The sequence below is a fragment of the Eurosta solidaginis genome, chromosome X (assembly GCF_040869045.1).
Source record: "Eurosta solidaginis isolate ZX-2024a chromosome X, ASM4086904v1, whole genome shotgun sequence".
NCBI classification, from domain to species: Eukaryota; Metazoa; Arthropoda; class Insecta; order Diptera; family Tephritidae; genus Eurosta; species Eurosta solidaginis.
The window spans coordinates 103312011-103332194 of NC_090324.1; the positions used below are offsets into that span (position 1 = coordinate 103312011).

At 42.2% G+C, this 20184-nt stretch overlaps 1 protein-coding gene and 1 pseudogene across 10 annotated transcripts in view; one reads left to right on the forward strand and one right to left on the reverse strand.

The window, feature by feature from the left end:
• The window catches only part of CaMKII (Calcium/calmodulin-dependent protein kinase II), a 3892153-nt gene that overhangs the window by 214278 nt on the left and 3657691 nt on the right, over positions 1-20184 (reverse strand). The gene's annotated exons all lie outside the window — the stretch shown is intronic.
• LOC137234494 (cytosolic Fe-S cluster assembly factor Nubp2 homolog) lies at positions 6242-6833 on the forward strand (annotated as a pseudogene).

Sequence of the window (20184 nt, forward strand, 5' to 3'; positions counted from 1 at the left end):
CCAAAACAGTAAAGTGGCATCGAGCGAACACCTCCTAACCCTTAAGTAGGGTTCGTTTGACGTGGCGCTGATGCAGGAGTCGCAGTGGTGGCCGTTGAGCAGAATAATAACGAAGTATTTATCCTGGCATCATGTTACATGGCCCATGCTGTTGAGGTTCCACCGATGGAGTGCAATAAGCTAGTACATGACGAAGGGCACAAAGGGTGGTTGGTCATAGGCGGATCTAAATGCGTACCACAGTGTATGGGCAGGAGGAGATGAGAATGAGAGAGGCGATTATCTATTTTGTTACATCCTGCAAACCTAATTGCAGATAGCCAACAGGGGAGGTGTCCCTACTTACATTGGTCCAATATCCTGGGCTCTGATGGTGATATATAAACGTATAATTGGATAGCTCTTGCTGGGACAATCATTCCTCGAACAAGCGTATATCAGCTTCAGCATCCCCCTTAAGAGAGTAGAGAAGGGAGGATCCTTTAGAAACACTAGGACAACGAACTGGACGAAAGTCCATAAACATGTAAAACCCAATCTGGGACAACGCAAAGAGGTAGCCAATGTGAAGGATTCCAATGATTTTCTAACAAGGAAGCTAATGACTGCGTATTACTTAGAAGCTTCCCAAGGCAGTTGGTTCTATGTACCGGAGCGACTAGGAATTTTTCCCGACCAAGGACTGTCATTTCTGTGTAACCCCATTTAATTCGTTATGTCCTTCCCACAAATTGTCATCCCTCCAGCAGCTCCTCGCAGCGGGACTGCTCCATACTCTCCTGCTCCGGGCAGGTATCGAATCCAATCCGGGTCCGTCTCCTGACCCCGGACCTGAGAAATGGTTTTGCTGCATTTGCCGGAAAAGAATCTATTTAGGACGGTCATAATTTTGTCAGTGTGGGCCCTATGGTGCCTCCAGCTCATACGGCCGCTCACACTCACAACTACAATCTCCGTAGTAGAGTAGGCAGCAATGCCGTATATCAGCCCCCGCCCCCATCTTCTTCCCCTTCTCTTCGGGCAGCAATCATGTAGGTCAGGGAAACAGACTCTCAGTCCCTACCACCTTTTGCACTGTCTGCAGGCACAGAATATATATGTTTGCGACATCCGCCCAATGCAGCTCCTGCCGTCGTCGGTGCCACTTTCCTAGATGTTCTGGTCTTCGCGACGGAAGCCCCCGACGGGCTTCATTGCGCCGTGTTGCCAGGCCGCAAACCCAAATACATCGGGCACCCAAATGCTTACCCAGGGACGCCCAGTCCCAGGGCCACAACATCAATTGCGTCCTAGCCTCTCACAACCCAGGCGTAGTCACCCGTCACTTACTCCTAGAATGTTGACGTCTCCCCTGTTGCACTTCCGAATTTTGCAGTTAAACTGTAATGGATTAACTGGTAAGATCACGGAGTTAGTTGATTTCATGAAGGGGCACAACATCGGCATTGCTGCGATTCAAGATACTAAACTCAAAGCAAGATCTGCTCTGCAGACCTGTTATGGGTACAATGTCCACAGAAAAGATCGCGAGAGCGGGAGTGGATCCCGACATCGGCCGCAGGGACAATGACCTGGAACGTCATGGCTTATCTGTCGGGTCAGGCGATGTAAACCTAGAAATCATCTATATCTACATCCCTCCTGCCACCTGCTGCCCCAGTGGATACCGCCCTAATATTAGTGCGTTACTCCCTGGCGACAATCTCATTATCTTAGGCGATTTCAATGCCCATCACGACCTATGGCATTCAAACTTGCAGGCGGACAGCAAAGGTGAGATGTTGGCGGATCAAATAGAAGAAACGACGTTCTGCACAATAAACGGAGACGGCCCCACTTGTATGGTAGGAAGCTGTCACAGTTCGCCAGATATATCAATCGTGAGCGCAGGACTCGTAAACTGTGTCAACTGGCAGCCGATGGTAACATTGCCATCCGACCAATACTCACCTCGCTCGAGTGTACCGCCGACTTCATCGTCTCTGAAACACGCACATTCATAAACTTTAAAAAAGGAAAGTGGGAAGAATATAAATCGTTTACAGACATCCGCTTTGCTGCCCTCCCTAACCCGACAGATACTCGCCAAGGGGAGCGTGCTTTCCGGAAGGTCATTGAATCCGCCGTGGCTCGCTTTATTCCCGCCGAAAGAGTTCCCGAAATTCGGCCTCACTTTCAGGCGGATGCCGCAAATTTAGCCAGAAAACGTGACCTTATAAGACAGCTCGATCCCGGCGACCCCCACATAAGGGACATAAACCAACACATCAAATTGCTTGTGGATGAACACAAGCGGTAAAATGGGAGGAGCATCTAAGAAGCTGTAACCTCTCTGCTGGTGTGGGTAAGCTTTTGTCCACTGTTGCGGGGGGAATGTGGCACCCGGGTCGTGGGGCGCGATCGCACGCAAATAAAAGAAATAAAAAGAGAAGAGTTAGTACCGATTCGTTACAATTTATTTATAAAAGATAAATATTTTACAATAATTGTTTATACAAGTGAAGCACTCACAAACTTCCTGGTCGTCAGAACAGTAAATAGCTTGAATATGCCGCCGTGCAATTGGACAGAAATTAGTTGACTTACACAATGCACTTAACACATTAAAATTTATGCACGGGATTAATAGCAAATAGCAAATTGAAACGTAAAAATTAAGTGACAATGGCAGAATAAATTCACTTGGCTTTAGAACACAATTTAAGATTTACTTGTGAAAATTATTAATTGCAAATAGCAAATTGAAACTTAAAAATTAAGTGACAATGGCAGAATAAATTCACTTGGCTTTAGAACACAATTTAAGATTTACTTGTGAAAATTATATTAAATGGTTAGGAAACTCACCTGGGGCCATCTGCTGGCGCTTGAACGTTCCAAAATAGAAAAGAAAGATTTAAAAACGAAAAAGGTCCGCACCACCTGCCGATGGCTAACTTTCGTCGAGTTTTTCCCCTTTGAAGTTAGCGCTCGGCAGGGGTGGGCCGTTACCGGTAAATAATAATATTGCCAAAAAATGTGCATTATGGTGGTAGCGAATATTTAGGCTGGTGGCCTAAACATGCCGGCCCCCTTGCGGCGAGCAACTCGAAAGAGCAAAAAAAAAACTGGTGAGTACGCCAGCAACCTTCCCAAGGCAGGATAAAATAAATAAATTAAAACTATGACATGTATGTATAGTTGGATCGTAAGTACGATCTCCGCCGGACATCCGTGCTCGCAGTAATGCAGCCTCGCTGAACTGTGGATGAGAAAGAAAAGTGTTAGTATTAAAGTACGTGGGGTTGCTTGGTTTAAAATGCACCTTGTGGTATAATTAAAGTTTTTATAGGGGGTGGGCTCCGGACACGACGAGGCCGAAAATTGTGGCTTGGGTGAGGAGCCCGCCGACAGTTGACGTGGGTGTGCCTCCGACCATAATACTTGCGTAGACGTCGGCGCCCAAAGTGAGCAACACTGGGGACGATCGGTAAAATGTCGGATCGGCCAGCTTCATGAACTGAAATGGGGCCGATACCGACGGGTCCAGATTTGCAGTGGGGTTTAACATGGCATAGTTTGCTATTACGGTGGGTTGGGTCGTGATCTTTCCCGCTACCCCATACTTCCCTCGAAGAACGACGGTGCACCTCGAAAGACGTGCGGTATTGTTACGCTCCAGGTGTAGATCCTTGCACAAATTGGCATCGATAATGCTGGTGGGAGCGCAGGCATCTAACAGGGCGCGGACCAGGTGTAAACGGCCTCCTGCCTCAATTCGGACTATGGCTGTCGGCGCGATTGCGATCAATGTTCGAGTTATAGTCGGTGCCGCTAAATTGTCCCGGAGTCGACCACTTCTGAAGCCGGCTGGGGTTGTTGTTTGGCGCGCGAGGGTGGTTGTGGTACCCTCCTTGCATGGTTGAAACGGGGCCGGTCTGCCAGTGGAGCGTCGGGTCAAGCGGAACGGACGCGGCTCCGCGCCGCCCAGGCGCCTACTGGCATTGCGGTGCGATGGGCGGAAAGGACGTGTCTCCGCGCCATCCCCGTGTTCCATGTGTCTCTGGTTACTTTTCTGGTTCTCATGCTGAAGCAGTGGTCGGAAGGATCGTGCTTCTCCACTGGTCGTTGGGGCGATGGCTAAGGCTGCGGCACTTCGGTCGATCTCCTCCATCTCTTCCTCCTTATCTGCTACTTGTTGTGCCCATGATCGGGTGTCCTCCGTTATATGAATAGAGAGCACTTCGTCGGCGCTTGCTTCCTCGTCGTGCTCGTCGTGGCAGGTAGAGCGTGGCTGCGGTTGCTCATCCTCTATATGCAGCGTAGTATGGTGTGGCTCCTGGAATCGGTGGCAACGGTCGCGGCTGGGGCATATTTCCAGCCGATGGAACGGCGATAAACAATTGGGGCAGTGCCGGTGTATGAGGACGGCCCGGAGGCGTTCTTCAGCCGACATACCCCTGTACAGCGGGCATAGTCGTATGCCGTGATTCTTATGGCACAACCGGCAGGAGACAGTGAAGGAGTCAACGCGTTGCTCCGTCTTGTTGCGTTTGACCGAGAAACCCGTCATTCTGGAACGGGAACTTGTTATTATTTGTTCTGCATTTTAAGGGAGTTGGGTGGCGAATGGGCGGAGAGTAGAAGCTTAATTGGTCGAGCTTGTGGTTGGCGTACTCGGGTTAAGGGGTTTATTTGGGATTAATAATCTGATTAGGTTATTCTGCCGATACAATGACGTGTAGTGGTTGAACCCACTGTTAGGTTTAGTAAACTTTGATTGACATACGCCTAAGTTATCTTTAGTTTTGAAAATAGTTTCATCAGAATGAAATGCTGATATTGAAAGCCACCAATAGTAAGATTAAGAATTATTAAATATAGACTTAGGGCAAACTATATTTTTTGGTGTTTGCCTAAGGCAGGCAATACATGATAAACACGGTAAACCCGTGTGTTGTCACGGCTCCTTGTTATTGCCCTACAAAAATTTGGTCACAAAACTTACCCACGCCCATGTAAATGTGACTATGAATATAACCTATGCATGACTGTAAAATGACTAGTCAAATGACGTTGTGCAGATAAAGTGTGCGACAGATGTAAAGAGGCCTTTATTCGCTGTCTGGGAACACTCTTTGTGTTGATTTGTGCCATGTTATGTGAGAATCACAAATTGTGGTGTGTTTGTTGATTTCAACACAACCCTGGCTGGAATAGCCTACACTATCGAGTGTGGTAATTTGTAGAGCCGTCAGCTGCTCACTCTTCCAATCATTGGAATGAGACAGCTGTGCGGTGCTGCCCATTGCAGTGTAATGATACATAATGGGCATGTCATGAAAGTATTTAGGGAAAACTCGCGTCTGAGTTCTAACGCGACATAAAATGTATGGTTTTTTTAAAAGATTAATTTCTCCCTTGTTTGTAGTATCGAAAGCATATATGACACTACTTTATTCTTGCTGGGATTTCAAGCTAGAGGGACTGACGAAACTTCAAAACACCAAAACAATTGCTCTCACGAAAGCGATGGCACTATTCCCCTAAAATTCGCGAGTTAGACCTGTTTTTGTTTAAGTTTTACTTTTTATTTTTGCATTAACATTTTGAATCAGTAAGAACAATGCAAATAACACGCGAAAATTATTTCGGTCTCGAGTGGTTCACCCTCTTCACAAGAAGGTTGACTTTGATAGTGTTCTAATGCACCAAATTTTCAAACTAAAAATAAAATTTTCATTTATCGGAACCAAAATAAAGTTGTTCGGGTACTTACACTCGAGTTTTTTTTTTTTTTTTTTTTGGATCCGACTTGTAATCCCATGGGGTCGCGCGCAATGTGTTTACGGCGTAAGAAAAGACAAGAGCAAATGTCATCGAGTGGCAACCGTGTTTGGGTCGTTCACAAAGACACTCATTCATGGATATATACTATTTCATTCACAATGACACTCCTTCATGGATACATACTATCTCGGAAATAAATTGATGAATTGGCAGAGCGTGGTTCCGGTAAGAATGTTGATTATTCTTATTGCGTTGGTATGAGGTTATAGCCAATCATACAAGGTAGTCTGCATCTTTTAATAGACTCTGTTGGTGCAGAACTCAATCGACTGTCATTTGCGATAGGTGGTGTGGTGGGAAGAGGCTGCATCACTGGTATGATTGACTGTGATGACACCATAAGCACTAGATTATGTGTACGTGCATGTGTCTGGCAACCCTCAACATTGCCTAAGTAAGAGAATAATAACAAATGCACGAAAATGGTTTGTTTACAACGAAACAAAAATGGTGTGATTTAACAAATTACACAGATGAACACAAACCGCTTGCCATCGTGGCTAGTGGCTTCCTGTTAAGGCTCGCAATGATCCAGTTATGTGGTGCGGTCCGAAAAATTATGATGGTTTAACAAGGTCCCACCGATGTAATGTGGGATGGATCGGATTACTTGATTATTGAGACACCCCCGGGCACCTCAGATGAACATGTTACTGTTATGGAATGTATGCGTGATGTGAAGTGTGAAGGTGCAATCCTGTCTACGACGCCACAAGGGGTTGCCTTTTCGGCTGTACGTGCGGTGTTAACATTTTGTCGGAGGACAGGTCTGCATGTTATTGATATTATGGAAAATATGGGTTGTTTGTCCACACTGCAGTGATTGCCCTAATATATTCTCATTTAATAGCGACGTTGAGTTAGCTAAAATTGCGGGGGTCCCCCATTTGGGTACGTGACCAATTGAACCACGTTCAAATGGTTTAGTTGATTCTGTGTCAACTCCAATGCCGGATGCAAATACAGCACGTTTTGAAGTCACTAGTTACCCAGATAACAAGTAAAGAGTCTACATAAGGCTTACGAGGAATCAAGCGTCAATTGATTCACTTTTATTTGAATTTTGTATTAAGGAACCGCTGCATTTTTGACTAATACATTACGAAGAAATATACAAATTTTTAGGATATATGTAATACCAGCATGCCATGGTATTACTCCATGATCTTAAATGTTTCAGTGTGTTGACGGCGTGTCTCAGATCCCCTTTGGGAGCGTAGAGAGGCTGTTATCCAGACCCATGAGTTACTAAGATTATGCCCAATGTTGTCTTGGGCTTAATAAGCTTTCGTTTCGTAAGCGTTTCTTTACATGTTTCGAGTGGTAGTGTAAAATAACCTTGTTGTGCAATCCGTAAGCTTAAAGGGTGTTTTAATTGTGCAATCTTTTTTCACTTATCAGTTGGAGTGGTTATTAAAGACCACAAAATGAGGCAATATGAGTGTCAGTGTTCTCTTGAAATTGGAACCAAGGAACCAACTTTTACTTAAATACCTTGTCGCACTACCACTCACGCGTTTTAAAAATAAATGAATAAATGTAAAGCGCGATAACCTCCGAAGAGACCTAAGGCCGAGCCTCTCTTCCAATTTGCGTCGTGCTCCTCTTGGTTTTCCCTACAAATTGGCCGGACGGGACCTACATGTTTTATGCCGACTCCGAACGGCATCTGCAAGGCAGATGAGTTTTCACTGAGAGCTTTTTCATGGCAGAAATACACCCGGAGCGCTTGCCTAACATTGCCGAGGGGCGACCCCGCTTAGAAAAATTGTCTTCTAATTGAAAAACTTTATTTCTAAAATGTTGATGTTGCTTGTTTGGGTGTGAACCCAGGGCATTCGGTGTGGTAAGCGGAGCACGCTGCCATCACACCACGGTGGTCGCGAGTTTTAGCGCGTCGTTTTAATCGTCGGAGCGGGCATCTGTCTGACTAAATAGTAGGTTCTCGTACGATTGAACAAAGGAGATAACCACTGAACCATATGAATACTTCGATGATCGAAAACTGAATATAGTTTTCAATCATTTTTGGAGTCATATGCGAATCGAATATGTTTACTTTAGATGGTCAACAATTTTTTAGTCATTTTCCATTCAGCTTTCTGAATCTTCCCTGATTATCTTGATTGACTGATTAATGAATATTCTACGTGTTGAAGTTTTACATCTCATCGAAGATTTTATTTGGTCTGAGATATGAATCAAAAATGATTATTTAAGCATAATCACATTTAAGATACATTTTTTTTTCGAAAATAAATTAACTTTTGAACCGAAAATACCTTTGAATCTGAACGTTTTTAATCATCCTGGGGCATGATGTTTGAATGTTTTGAGTCGCTTGATATTCTGGTGGTGATATGATTTTTTTTTTTTTTTTTGGGTATGCGGTGGCAGATAGTTTATCTGCTTTAGGCTTCTGTTGGCCTCGTTCGTGGTGAACGAGAGCTGGGTTATGGGGTTTGTTGGCCTCGTTCGGGGTGAACGAGAGCTGGGTTATGGGGTTTGTTGGCCTCGTTCGGGGTGAACGAGAGCTGGGGTACGGGGTTTGTTGGCCTCGTTCGGGGTGAACGAGTGCTGGGTTACGGGGTTTGTTAGAGCCGTTGGGAGTTACAAGTCTTCCTCACCCTCACTGGAGGGTGGTAGTAGGACCAATTTCGTGATTGGTCTGGTGGTTTGTCCCCTTGCCGTATCCAGTTCGACGACTCGAACTCGGTTATCGGGGCCATAATGAAGGGTGGCTATCCGACCTAGTCTCCATTCATTGGGGGCAGATTATCCTCCTTAATGACGACTAGGTCTCCCTGTTTAAGGTTTGAATGTGGATGCTTCCACTTAACGCGCTTCTGCAATTCGGTGAGATACTCCGTTTTCCACCGTTTGCAGAAGGTTTGATGCAGCGCCTTAAGTTTTTCCCATCGATTGACGAGTGAAGCGCGATTCTCGCTGACGTCGATCTCCGGTGGAGCTAACAGGTGCCCACCCACGAGGAAATGGCCTGGAGTAAGTGGCTCCAAGTTATACGGGTAATTTGACGATGGGCAAAGGGGTCGGAAGTTGAGACAGGATTCAATCCTGCACAGGAGGGTGCTAAACTCCCCGAGAGTTAATTTATGATCCGATGCGATCTTTTTGAAATGGGTTTTGAAACTCTTGACTCCCGCTTCCCACAGCCCGCCCATATGAGGAGCAGCTGCTGGTATGAAATGCCATGTAAGGGTTTGGTGGGCATATTTAGAGAGGGTTTGGTTGCGCCCATCAACGAGGAATGCCTTGAACTCTGAGCGGAGAGCCCTCGACGCACCGACAAAGTTCGTTCCGTTGTCGGAATAGAGGTTTTTCGGGCATCCTCGTCTGGGGACAAACCGACTAAATGCTGCTAGAAACGCGGCGGTGCTGTGGTCGCTAGTCGCCTCTAAGTGGATCGCCTTAGTCGCAAAGCAGACGAATAGGCAGAAGTAATCTTTACACATGCGGCATCCTCGTCCGCTGTAAGACTTGATGTCAAACGGTCCTGCGAAATCCACCCCGGTGTTGGTAAATGCCCTGCTAGAGGTAGTGCGTTCCGCAGGGAGGGTTCCCATGAGTTGCATCGGGGAACGTTTGCGGAATAGCGTACAGGCCTTGCAGTTGTGTATGATGGATCGGATCATGTTTTTGACCCGAGGTATCCAATATTGCATGCGTAGGAGCCGCAGCAGCAGTTGGTTTCCGCCATGTACGGAAATGGTGTGGACAAACTGGACTAGAAGACGGGTGAGTCGGCAGGCGTAAGGGAGGATTATCGGGTGACGCTCGTCGACGGGAACGTCCCTGGATGCGTTGAGACGACCCCCCACCCGAAGGACATTATCTTCGTTGATAAAGGGGTCTAGAAAGGATAGAGCTTTTGGTACCGATGGGTTTCCTAGTTCTCAGGGAGCTTATTTCTTCGGCATAGTGGTTTGTTTGGGATATCCTGATGATGCGGCTAGTCGTAGCCTTGATTTCGTGAGGCGAAATCTGGTGCGACTCTGCTTTAAAAGACGGTTTACTTTTTGGATGGGTTCTATTGGCGAATCTTATAATGTAGGAGATTACCCGCAACGCTCTTGATAGATAAAGAATATTCTCGCTATTGTTGATGGTCGTTGCTGCATGCACTTGTTCTCGTTTTTCTTCGATGTCTGTGTGCCTTGTCCTTGTCCTGTTCGCCTTGAGATGGCCATTTCGCTTTGCCTTCTTGCAGCCAAGAAGGTCCCTGCCACCACAAAGAGTTGTCGACTAGGTCCGTGGCTGGAAGTCCTCTGCTGGCTAAGTCCGCTGGATTTGATGCGCACTCCACATGATGCCATGCTTTCGTTCCTACCTTTGCCACGATTTTTGTCACCCTGTGAGCTACAAATGTTGACCAGGAACAAGGGGGTTTTCGAATCCATGCTAGGACGATAGTCGAATCTGACCATAGGTGAATGTTAAATGTGCCTAAGTTCAGGTTCTCCATCACAGTTTCCAAAGTCTCAGGCAGCAGGACGGCACCGCATAACTCCAATCGTGGTAATGAAATTGTTTTCACTGGTGACCCCCTTGTTTTTGCCATAAGTAGACTAACGTAGATCCTTTCGTTGATCTTAGCTCGCACGTAAACCGTAGCCGCGTAGGCATTTTCGGACGCGTCGCAGAAGCCGTGAATTTCTATATCGTTGGTTGGGGTGAAGTGCACCCACCGAGGTATACGAATCTGGTTAATGGCGGGGTACTCCTGCATAAAGGTTTTCCACCGATCTAAAGTGATTGAGGATACCGGTTCATCCCAATCCGTCCCCTCCAGCCAAATGTTCTGCATTAGCATCTGGGCTACGATGATAACTGGAGCAAGCCAGCCTAACGGGTCGAAGAGTTTGGCGATGGCAGATAGGATCGCCCTCTTTATTAAGATGTCCTGGTTTTCGATTGGTTTCGCTGTGAAATAAAAATAGTCGGAATGCGAGTTCCAACGGATGCCTAGGGTTTTACCATGCTCGCGTCCTCGAACTCCAGAAAGTCTTCCGTAAACCTGTGAGGTTTGGGTTTGAACTGTAGTATCCTACTGCAATTAGAGGTCCACTTTCGCAGAGGGAATCCTGCTGACTTTAATGCAGCTGTGATTTCATCGCGAGCTGCGATTGCTGCCTCGATGCTATGCCCCCTGCAAGGACGTCATCGACGTACATACTGTTTCGCAAGATGTGCGCTGCGGTTGGCAGAGATGCCTCGACGTCGTCTGCAAGTTGATGTAGGGTTCTGATCGCTATATAGGGGCCACAGTTCACCCCAAAGGTTACCGTGTTGAGCTCAAACACGCTGACAGGGTCCTCTGCTTTGAGTCGAAAAACTATTCTTTGGTATTGGGTTTGATTTTCCTTTACCCAAATTTGCCGGTACATCTTCTCAATGTCGCTGTTGAAGACGTACTTGTAGAATCTCCATCGGAGGAGCAGTATTGTTAAGTCGGATTGAAGTACTGGGCCGGTGTGTAGAACATCGTTCAGGCTTATGCCATTGGATGTCGGGCACGACGCGTTGAATACGACCCTTACTTTAGTCGTTCTGCTTTCTTCTTTGATCACCGCATGATGCGGTAAGAAATAGCAATCACTTGATTGTGGTGGTACTACGGTGTGCACCTTAGACATGTGCCCTAACGTGACGTATTTTGTCAGTACCCTATTGTATTCCGTCTGTAGGGCCGGTGTCTTGGCTAGGCGTGTCTCGTTCCGATAGAACTGAGAGCAGACGCTCTTGAGAAATGGGCCCAAACAGACAGTTTTTGGGAAGCTTTGTTTGAATGGAGGGGCGACGGTATATCTTCCATCTGAATTCCTTTCCGTTGTGTTTTTATATAGTGCCTCGCAATAGGCATTGTCTTCCGTCAGGGCTTTTTTCGTTGGTATGTTTTCAATTTCCCAAAAAGCGGTTAGTTGCTTATCTAGGCTAATTTCGTTAAAAAAGGATACTCGTGTATTGGTTGGGTGAGGTGCATCTGCACGACCGTTTAAAATCCAACCGAAGACGGTTTCTTGGGCGAGAAGGGTATTTAGAACATTCTCCGTTCAGTATTATCTGGGGATAAATGTCGCCTCCAAGTATGAGGTCGACTGGTTCATTAATGAAGAACCTCTTGTCCGCCAGAATCAGATCAGGGAACGCTTGCCGAGTCGTTGCGCTCACTTGGCAAGTCGGAAGGTCCCCTGTTAATTGAGGCAGGACTAGGGCCACTGTATTGATGCTTACTAAGGGGTCTGTAAGCGAACCTAAGTTAATCGAACATGATTCCTTTACCTGTGCAGATGGTGTATTGTTTATTCCTGACACTTGCACATGCAAACGTTTGGACGGAAGGTTTATTCGCTTCTTTAGTCTTTCTGTTATGAAAGATCATTCGGACCCAGAGTCTATCAGCGCTCTGGCGGAAAATTTCACTCCGTTGTGGATTATATTAACCTGCGCTGTTCCTAATAACACCCCTTTTGTTGTGTTAGCATGACACGACGTGACGTTGTTGGTACTATCTTGTCTTTTATCAGACTCCATCCTTGCCCTAGCCTGTTGGGAGGTTGAAGGTGTCTTGTCGGTGGCGTTTTGAGTCCACCTTTGAGGCGTTGTCTTTTGTTGTGCTGTCGGGAGATGGAGCAAGGTGTTGTGCCTTGCGTGGCACGTGCTGCAGTTGAATGGGCTGGTGCATCGTGTCACGGTGTGTCCACCCGACAGACAATTCAGACAATAACTATTGCTTTTTACAAACTCGATTTTCCCTGATGTAGACAACCTACGGAATTTTTGGCAATTTCGTTATTTGTGCTCCGTACTGTTGCACATCTTACAGGCTGATTTGGGTACGCTGGCTTGGTAAACCCCAAGTTTTGTAGAATTTTCCCTAGAATTCGAATTTTGACTTTTGGGTGCTTTTGTAGTTTTGTTACCCCTAAGATCAGAAACCGTCTCTAATGTCTGGAAGCGATTGGACAGGAATTTGTCCATATCCTCCCATTTCGGAATATCTGTTTTTCATTCTACGGTCTGTTCCCAAAGAGCCAGTGTAGATTCAGGGAGTTTTGTGGAGCATAAGTAAATTATAATTGCATCCTAATTTGTGATGTCAATATTATGACATTGTAGCGCAGAAATGCAATTGTTGATCTCACGTTGCAATTTTTTGATTGATGTTCCACACTCCTGATCGACTGCCGTCAGATTAAATAAAAGTTTTAATTGTGTGTTGACGAGGATACGTTTATTTTCGTACCTGTCGCTTAGATTCTTCCAGGCGGTTGCAAAACCCTCGTTTGTTAATGAGCACCTGCCCACTATTTCTTTTGCCTCCCCTTGAGTTTTTTGTTTTAGATAATATAATTTCTGGACATCTTTCAGATCAGTATTGTGGATGTATATCGCCGTGAACATATCTCGAAAGGCTGGCCAGGAAAGGTAGTCGCCTTTAAATACATCGGTGTCACAAGGCGGCAGCCGCATTTTATGTCCACAGCGCGAAGAGTCTTCATCCTTTGCTTCATCCTTGGCCGGCTGTGGGGTGATAGCTTCGGCTTCAGCCGCCACAGCAGACATGCATTGCAGGTAGCATGCGAAGCAACTTTTATTCTTCTTTCTTAGTGAGCTGAGCTCGTCTTTGGACAGCTCAGAATTGCTGAGAAGACTTTCATATGTGGACTTGGTCTTCTTCCATAGTGCCCTTAGCTCCTCTTGCAGTAGTGCAAGGGTGTGCTTGTTCCGGGATTCGGCCGGGGTGGAGTTGAAATCTTGTTCAAACTCGGCTATGGAATCCACCAATCTAATATAAGTCTCCATTGATTTTATTAATTTGAATATCTTGATTCTTTAAAGGGTTCGAGCTTGGAGGCAAAATACTTAGTGGCGTTGGTGTGTATCTAACCGCAGCAAAAATTACAAGTGTGTTTCGTTTTTTGAACGTAGCCCAGCTATCAATCCTGCTGTGATTGTGCTGTATAAGTAAAATCCTTAAAAACACACGGATTGAAGTTCTGGTCTGATTGAATGTGTTAACACAAATAGCAATCTTATGTGAATTTAGTGATAAGCAAAAATTTGAATCAGATGTAAATCTTGATGTGAATGAATGTGTGGCCAGTACTGAACCACTTATAGAGATACTCACGAGGATTATGTAAGCCACAGATAGAAATCCTGACAAGGATTTAAGGTGTATACAGTGATATGGAAATAAACACAGATAGAAATCCTGACGAGGATTTGGTGTGTATAAAGTGATATAAATGTAGTGATATGCAGCACAGATAGAAATCCTGAAAGGTTCTAGTGTGTGCAAAGTGATATTAAGCACGGATAGAAGTCCTGAAAGGATTTAATGTGTCTACAGTGATGTGCAATGCAGAGAAGAGAATCGTCTGCAAATATTTAATGTGTCTAAAGGGTGTATTGGACACAGATAGAAATATTTTCTGAAAACTTAGCGTGTCTAAAAAAAGTTTAAAAAACACAGATGTAATCCCGATGTGGATATAGTGTGTCAACCTCGAGATTTGAACCACAAATCGAAATCCTGTGGTTTTAATGTGTGTAATTCTAGAAATTTGAACCACAGATAGAAATCCCGACGAGGTTTTAATGTGTATACCTAGTGATGTGAAACACAGATAGAAATCCTGACGAGGATTTAGTGTGTATACAAGGTGAAAGTGAACGCTGATGAGTATCCCCGAGTAGCCAACCAGGGTATCTTTCCCAACAAAAGAAATAATTTTTGTATATTCAACTTGATGTGGAAAACATACAATTTAAAGTATTTATTAAGAAAAAAAGTGATAAAAATACAGCTATATAATATAAAGCGATCAGTATAAATTGTGTGATCAAGCCACTAGCCACCCAACATAGTGATACTTTTTGGCTTTTGGTAATATTTCAGCTCGCAAACTGATTACTAAAGTGAATTCTGTGATAGAAAAGCTAAGGCTATCAACCAAGTGAAAATATGGTTCCTGACTAGGAAGTAACGTATGTGACGACGAGGGGTACAATACAGTGCAGTGATGAGAGTGAAAAAAAAAAAAACTAAAAAAAATTCACTGACTGTCTGCCTTGAGCGGTGTCGAGTAACCCTTACCACTGGTGGGGGGAAATACCCGATCGTCAAAAGGCGATTGGTATGTTTAAAAAAACACGAAATTTAGCAATTTCACTTGATTTGCCCCTCTTGTGACTATCACGGAATGCACCTTCCGTACGTAAAATCACGTAAATAGGGAAAAAAAATTTGTGCAACCAAGCAACCACGTACCTTGTTTTTTTTTTTTTTTAGTTGATCGATGTGCAGCGATGTGTTGATGTGATGGACTGAGTAATGTGATGATGTGATGAACTGAGTAATGTGATGATGTGATGTGATTCTAATGGGTGCGATATATTATAATAATTTGATTGTGATGTTGTGTGATGAAGCTAATGGACTGTATGATATAATGGCTTGTATATGATGCTGGATGGATGTGATGATTTTAATGTATGTGATATCGAAGATGCTTTTATTCGTTTTAGCTGTATGATGTGATGATTTGTGGCTGTATGTGTGCTCGCTTGTTTTGTGTTTTCGCTGGTTTTATGTATGTAAATAATAGCCTCCTTAACTTTTGTTTAATTATCCAAATATGAAAAATTGGCCAACATTTTATAAAAAAAGTGCTGTTTTCTCCGACTTAAATTTTCTCGGCACGAATGGACCAAATGTTGCGGGGGGAATGTGGCACCCGGGTCGTGGGGCGCGATCGCACGCAAATAAAAGAAATAAAAAGAGAAGAGTTAGTACCGATTCGTTACAATTTATTTATAAAAGATAAATATTTTACAATAATTGTTTATACCAGTGAAGCACTCACAAACTTCCTGGTCGTCAGGACAGTTAATTATTTCACAAGATAAATAGCTTGAATATGCCGCCGAGCAATTGGACAGAAATTAGTTGACTTACGCAATGCACTTAACACATTAAAATTTTTATTGCCAAAAAATGTGCATTAGGGTGCTAGCGAATATTTAGGCTGGTGGCCTAAACATCCACCGTAAAGTCCCTATCGAATCCGTCCAAGCACAACGACACAATTTCCATGGCCTCTGGCGATAAAGTGCTGTCGGATACGAAAAAATGCGCGAGCGCCTTTTGCCGACAATATATAATGCATTCTACGGTTGAAAAAGATAGACGGAGGGCCAACAGACACGCGCACAAACATAAATTCAGCGCGTCCCCAATTACTATCACCGCCAAAGAGGTTGAGGATGCCATCGGTCAAGCTAAACCACCTAAACCGGTGGGCCCTGACGGCATAGCCATGCCGATGGTTAAAAGCCTAGGAAATGAGGGTTTTAAATATTTAGCACATGTCTTCTACCTGTCTTTTTCCACCTTTGTCATTCCTAGGTAATGAGGGTTTTAAATATTTAGCACATGTCTTCTACCTGTCTCTTTCCAACATTGTCATTCCCGAAAGATGGAAAATGGCCAAGATGGTTCCGCTATTAAAGCCTGGGAAACCAGCTAACATAGGAGAGTCATATCGCCCGATATTTCTCCTATCGCCAGCAGCAAAGACGCTTGAAGCCATTTTACTACCCCATTTCAAGGCAAATTTGCCACTAGCCTCTCATCAGCATGACTTTAGAAAACTACACTACCACCGCGTTAATGCCATTAGCACCCAGATGAATTTAGGTTTAAATCAAAACCCCCACCATAGAACAGTACTCGTTGCGTTAGACCTATGAAAAGCTTTTGATACGGTCAACCATGGCACGTTACTGCAAGACCTGGAAGGGTCTACCCTTCCCCCATAAAAGGTGGACCGCAAATTATCTAGGTGGACGGCGGGCATCGGTGCAATTTCGAAGCGAAACATCTAAACCAAGGAGATTTAAACAAGGGGTGCCACAGGGTAGTGTCCTATCCCCTCTTTTGTTTAACTTTTACATATCAAAGCTACCTTCGCCACCAGAAGGAGTGAAATATTTAAATTAATAAAAATAATGGTCGGATTTGAGCGTCTAACAATAATTGATTTTATTGAAGAAAGTCTTTCCCTTTTTATACATAATTTCTTAACCTACACATACATAATTATGCTAACACTAACAAACTAAAAATATGTACATTTGTAATACTGAAATGCGAAGTCAGCAAATTACTTCATTGAGCTATTTATGGAAACAATGTAAAGTAGCTGTATGTGAATATTTTGTTGATTAACATTGACAAGTTAGCACTGACAATTAGACATTCGGATCGGCAAGTGCATTGATCGGCGTGACTAATTGAGCAAAACTATGAAGATGTGAAATGACATGGGTTTTGTATTCGGCATTCAATTGATGTTGACTTTTTCCGCTGTGTCGGGTCAATATAATTTATGTGAATCAATATTGTAATATGTGGCAGGTTCATAAAAAATGCATTGGCATAGAAGTTCATAATGCATAATTCCGCAAATGTATTGCATAGATGGGCATAACGCATAATGCTACACCATCCGCCTTAGAAAAAAGAGGCGTATATAATTGTGGACAATTGTAGAAGACTCTTTGTTTGGATTTTAAATGCTTTTGGTATTTTACGGTAACTTGATACGAAAGTGAAATAGTTTGTGCACTTTGTTTCTAATATGCGGACTTTGATACTATCTAATGTGTGATGAGTAAAGTGGAATGCTTATTTTAAGATTATTTTCTTTAAGTTATCAAAAGATGTTTTAAATGTGTTTAAGCCTATTCTTATGGACTATTATTTCCTTATCTTTAATGTGCCTACCACTAGTTTCTACTCTATGTGGTATTAATGTAAAATTGTTATTTTTGTCAATATTTTGTACCTTATACTGTCCTTAATATCTACTATCTAGCTTATGGCTAGCTTCTGCTCCATTTAATACTAGATCACCTATATATACCTATTTCCCTATTGTAGCTATTTTATCATAATTATATTTCTTTACTGTTTCTATTATACGAAGGTTTTCATTGCTATTTTATTTCATTTGGGTCATATTAAACTTAGAACCATTAAAAAAAAAATTGTAGCTAATTATTCAGAAAATATTAGTAGTTCAGCTAATGGGAAGACGAAAGGTACAGTGGATGCAAAAATGTTTCGTATCTTTAAATGATCTTTTCATATTTTCGATATTTTCATATTTTCAAGCAATTTCATTGATCTTATTTGTCATGCGATTTCTGCGGCGGCCACCAAGACAGAATCGTCATTACTTTTATGAAGAATTATTTTTATTTTTACCGGGATTGTCACATGCACAACCTCTTGGGTTAGTGCAATTATTTGATCTTTGAGAACTTGGGTACCAATTATTTTTTTTAAATTCGCCTACTGCAGTAAATATTTAATTAATTTTTCACCAATTTTTCTTTCAGGACAACTGTGTTTTTCCTTATAAATTTCAAGTCCTGGATTGCCGGCATTTCTTGTATGCCTGGTCGAATATTGTCCTAAGTCAATAACTTCCTCAACAATCTGGTTGCTTGAAAATTTTTCTACGCTAACATTTTTCTATCCTAAGATGAAAATGAGCGCGACTAGTCTTTTGTTGCAAATTTATATAGCGATTTACATACATTTTTATATGTTCTCTTTGTGACTTTTTCTTAATTTTTTTTTGTTATGGGCTGTTTCTAAAACTTTCGTATTTTTCTTTCTAAGATTTTGCCTATTTCCATTGTCCCAGAATTTCTTATTGCTTCATGACCATCTTTGTCAGGAGCACTCAAAGGAATTATGCAAATTTTGATTTGCTGTTCACTTTAGGCAGGGGCGCCTTTACTGTCAATTGGATTGTTTCCTGCTCTTCCTCAGCTTTGAATTTGGTTTTAAAATAGTAGGGTGTAAGTTTAACACTAGAATTCCTTAGATACGAGCTTGAACGGGTTTTAATTGCCTATATTTAAATTTCATATAACTTTTGAGTATCATGGCTATTGCAATGATCAATAGCCCGATTACGCAGATTAAAGCTGCTAGCCAAACATCTGGAATGTATGAAGCAGCTTTTGTTTCTGGTTCAGCTGGTGATTCATATTTTAATATTCTATTTTCTGTTTCTTTATTTTCTGAGTTTACTGAATTATCCTTTCCTAATTCATATCTGGCTAATGCTATCATTATGCCGTGTGCTATCTTTGTCCACCAAGCCATGCTGGAATTCTATAATATCAATTTTCTGCTTTTGTGAGAAAGGGGCTAATAATATTTAACAAAATGTTTGATTTTGTTCTTTACCCTGTGCATTCCATTTTACTTTTATTATTTTTTCCTTATTTAGTTGACATTAAAGTTTAAGAAAATTTTTTTTTTGAAAAATTTGTTTAATTTAAGATTTTTAACATTTTAATGTACATTTTTTTTTCAATTTACACAATATTTTAAAAATTAATTTTTATGCCATTTTTGCCTGATTTATGTGACATTATAAAGATCTAAGAAGAATTTTGTTAATGTAATTTTTCCTTATTTAATTAATATTATAGAAACTACTGTTTATAATTTTCTAAAATGTTTGATTTTTTGAAAAAAAATTTTCTAAAGTTAATATTTTTAACATTTCTAGTTTTCTTAAAATTGGAAAAAATATTTTTTTCAAAGTATTGTTTAAAATTAAATTTTATGCTATTATTATCGGCTTCAATCTTTTTCCCTATTTTTAGTTTTAGTTTGTGTCATTCTCAAAGCTGACATCAAACTTTTTGTAAAAAAAAATTTGTTCATCCTACCATATTTAAAAAATGTTTATAAATTCTCTTATAGTGTCTTTACACTTTTTAAAAATTCTGTGGAATTCTTCTTCCGTTTTTATTTCTTGCATAACAAAGAAATAACTGAACCCTCTTTTTTATATATAGATATTTTTTTTAAGCTAAAACAAAAATTTCTTTAAAATTTAAGACATTTTGATTTTCTTACTACTTCTCTTTTTTTTCATGAAATTTTTATTGAAAAGGAGCTCTTTCAAGTCCTATTTAAAAAAAAAAATTCCTAAGCAAAAACTTTCGTTTTTGCTAATGGTTTAGCGTCCATAAAGGCCGCTTAATTAATTGTAAGACTTAATTACCAAGACTTATGTTAATTTTATATACTTAATTGCATCTGGTTATATTGTGATTTCTTTCATCCAAAACGGGGATCCTTGTGGTTTTGAAGCCAATCTGATATGTTAATGTGGTATTCCACTTCCCTATGCGATTTGGTGGAATAGTTCTTTGTCCATCTCCATTACCATTTCTATTCCACTCTTTATGCGGTTTGATGAAAAATTTCTTTGTCCAGATCAAATTTGTCCATTGGTT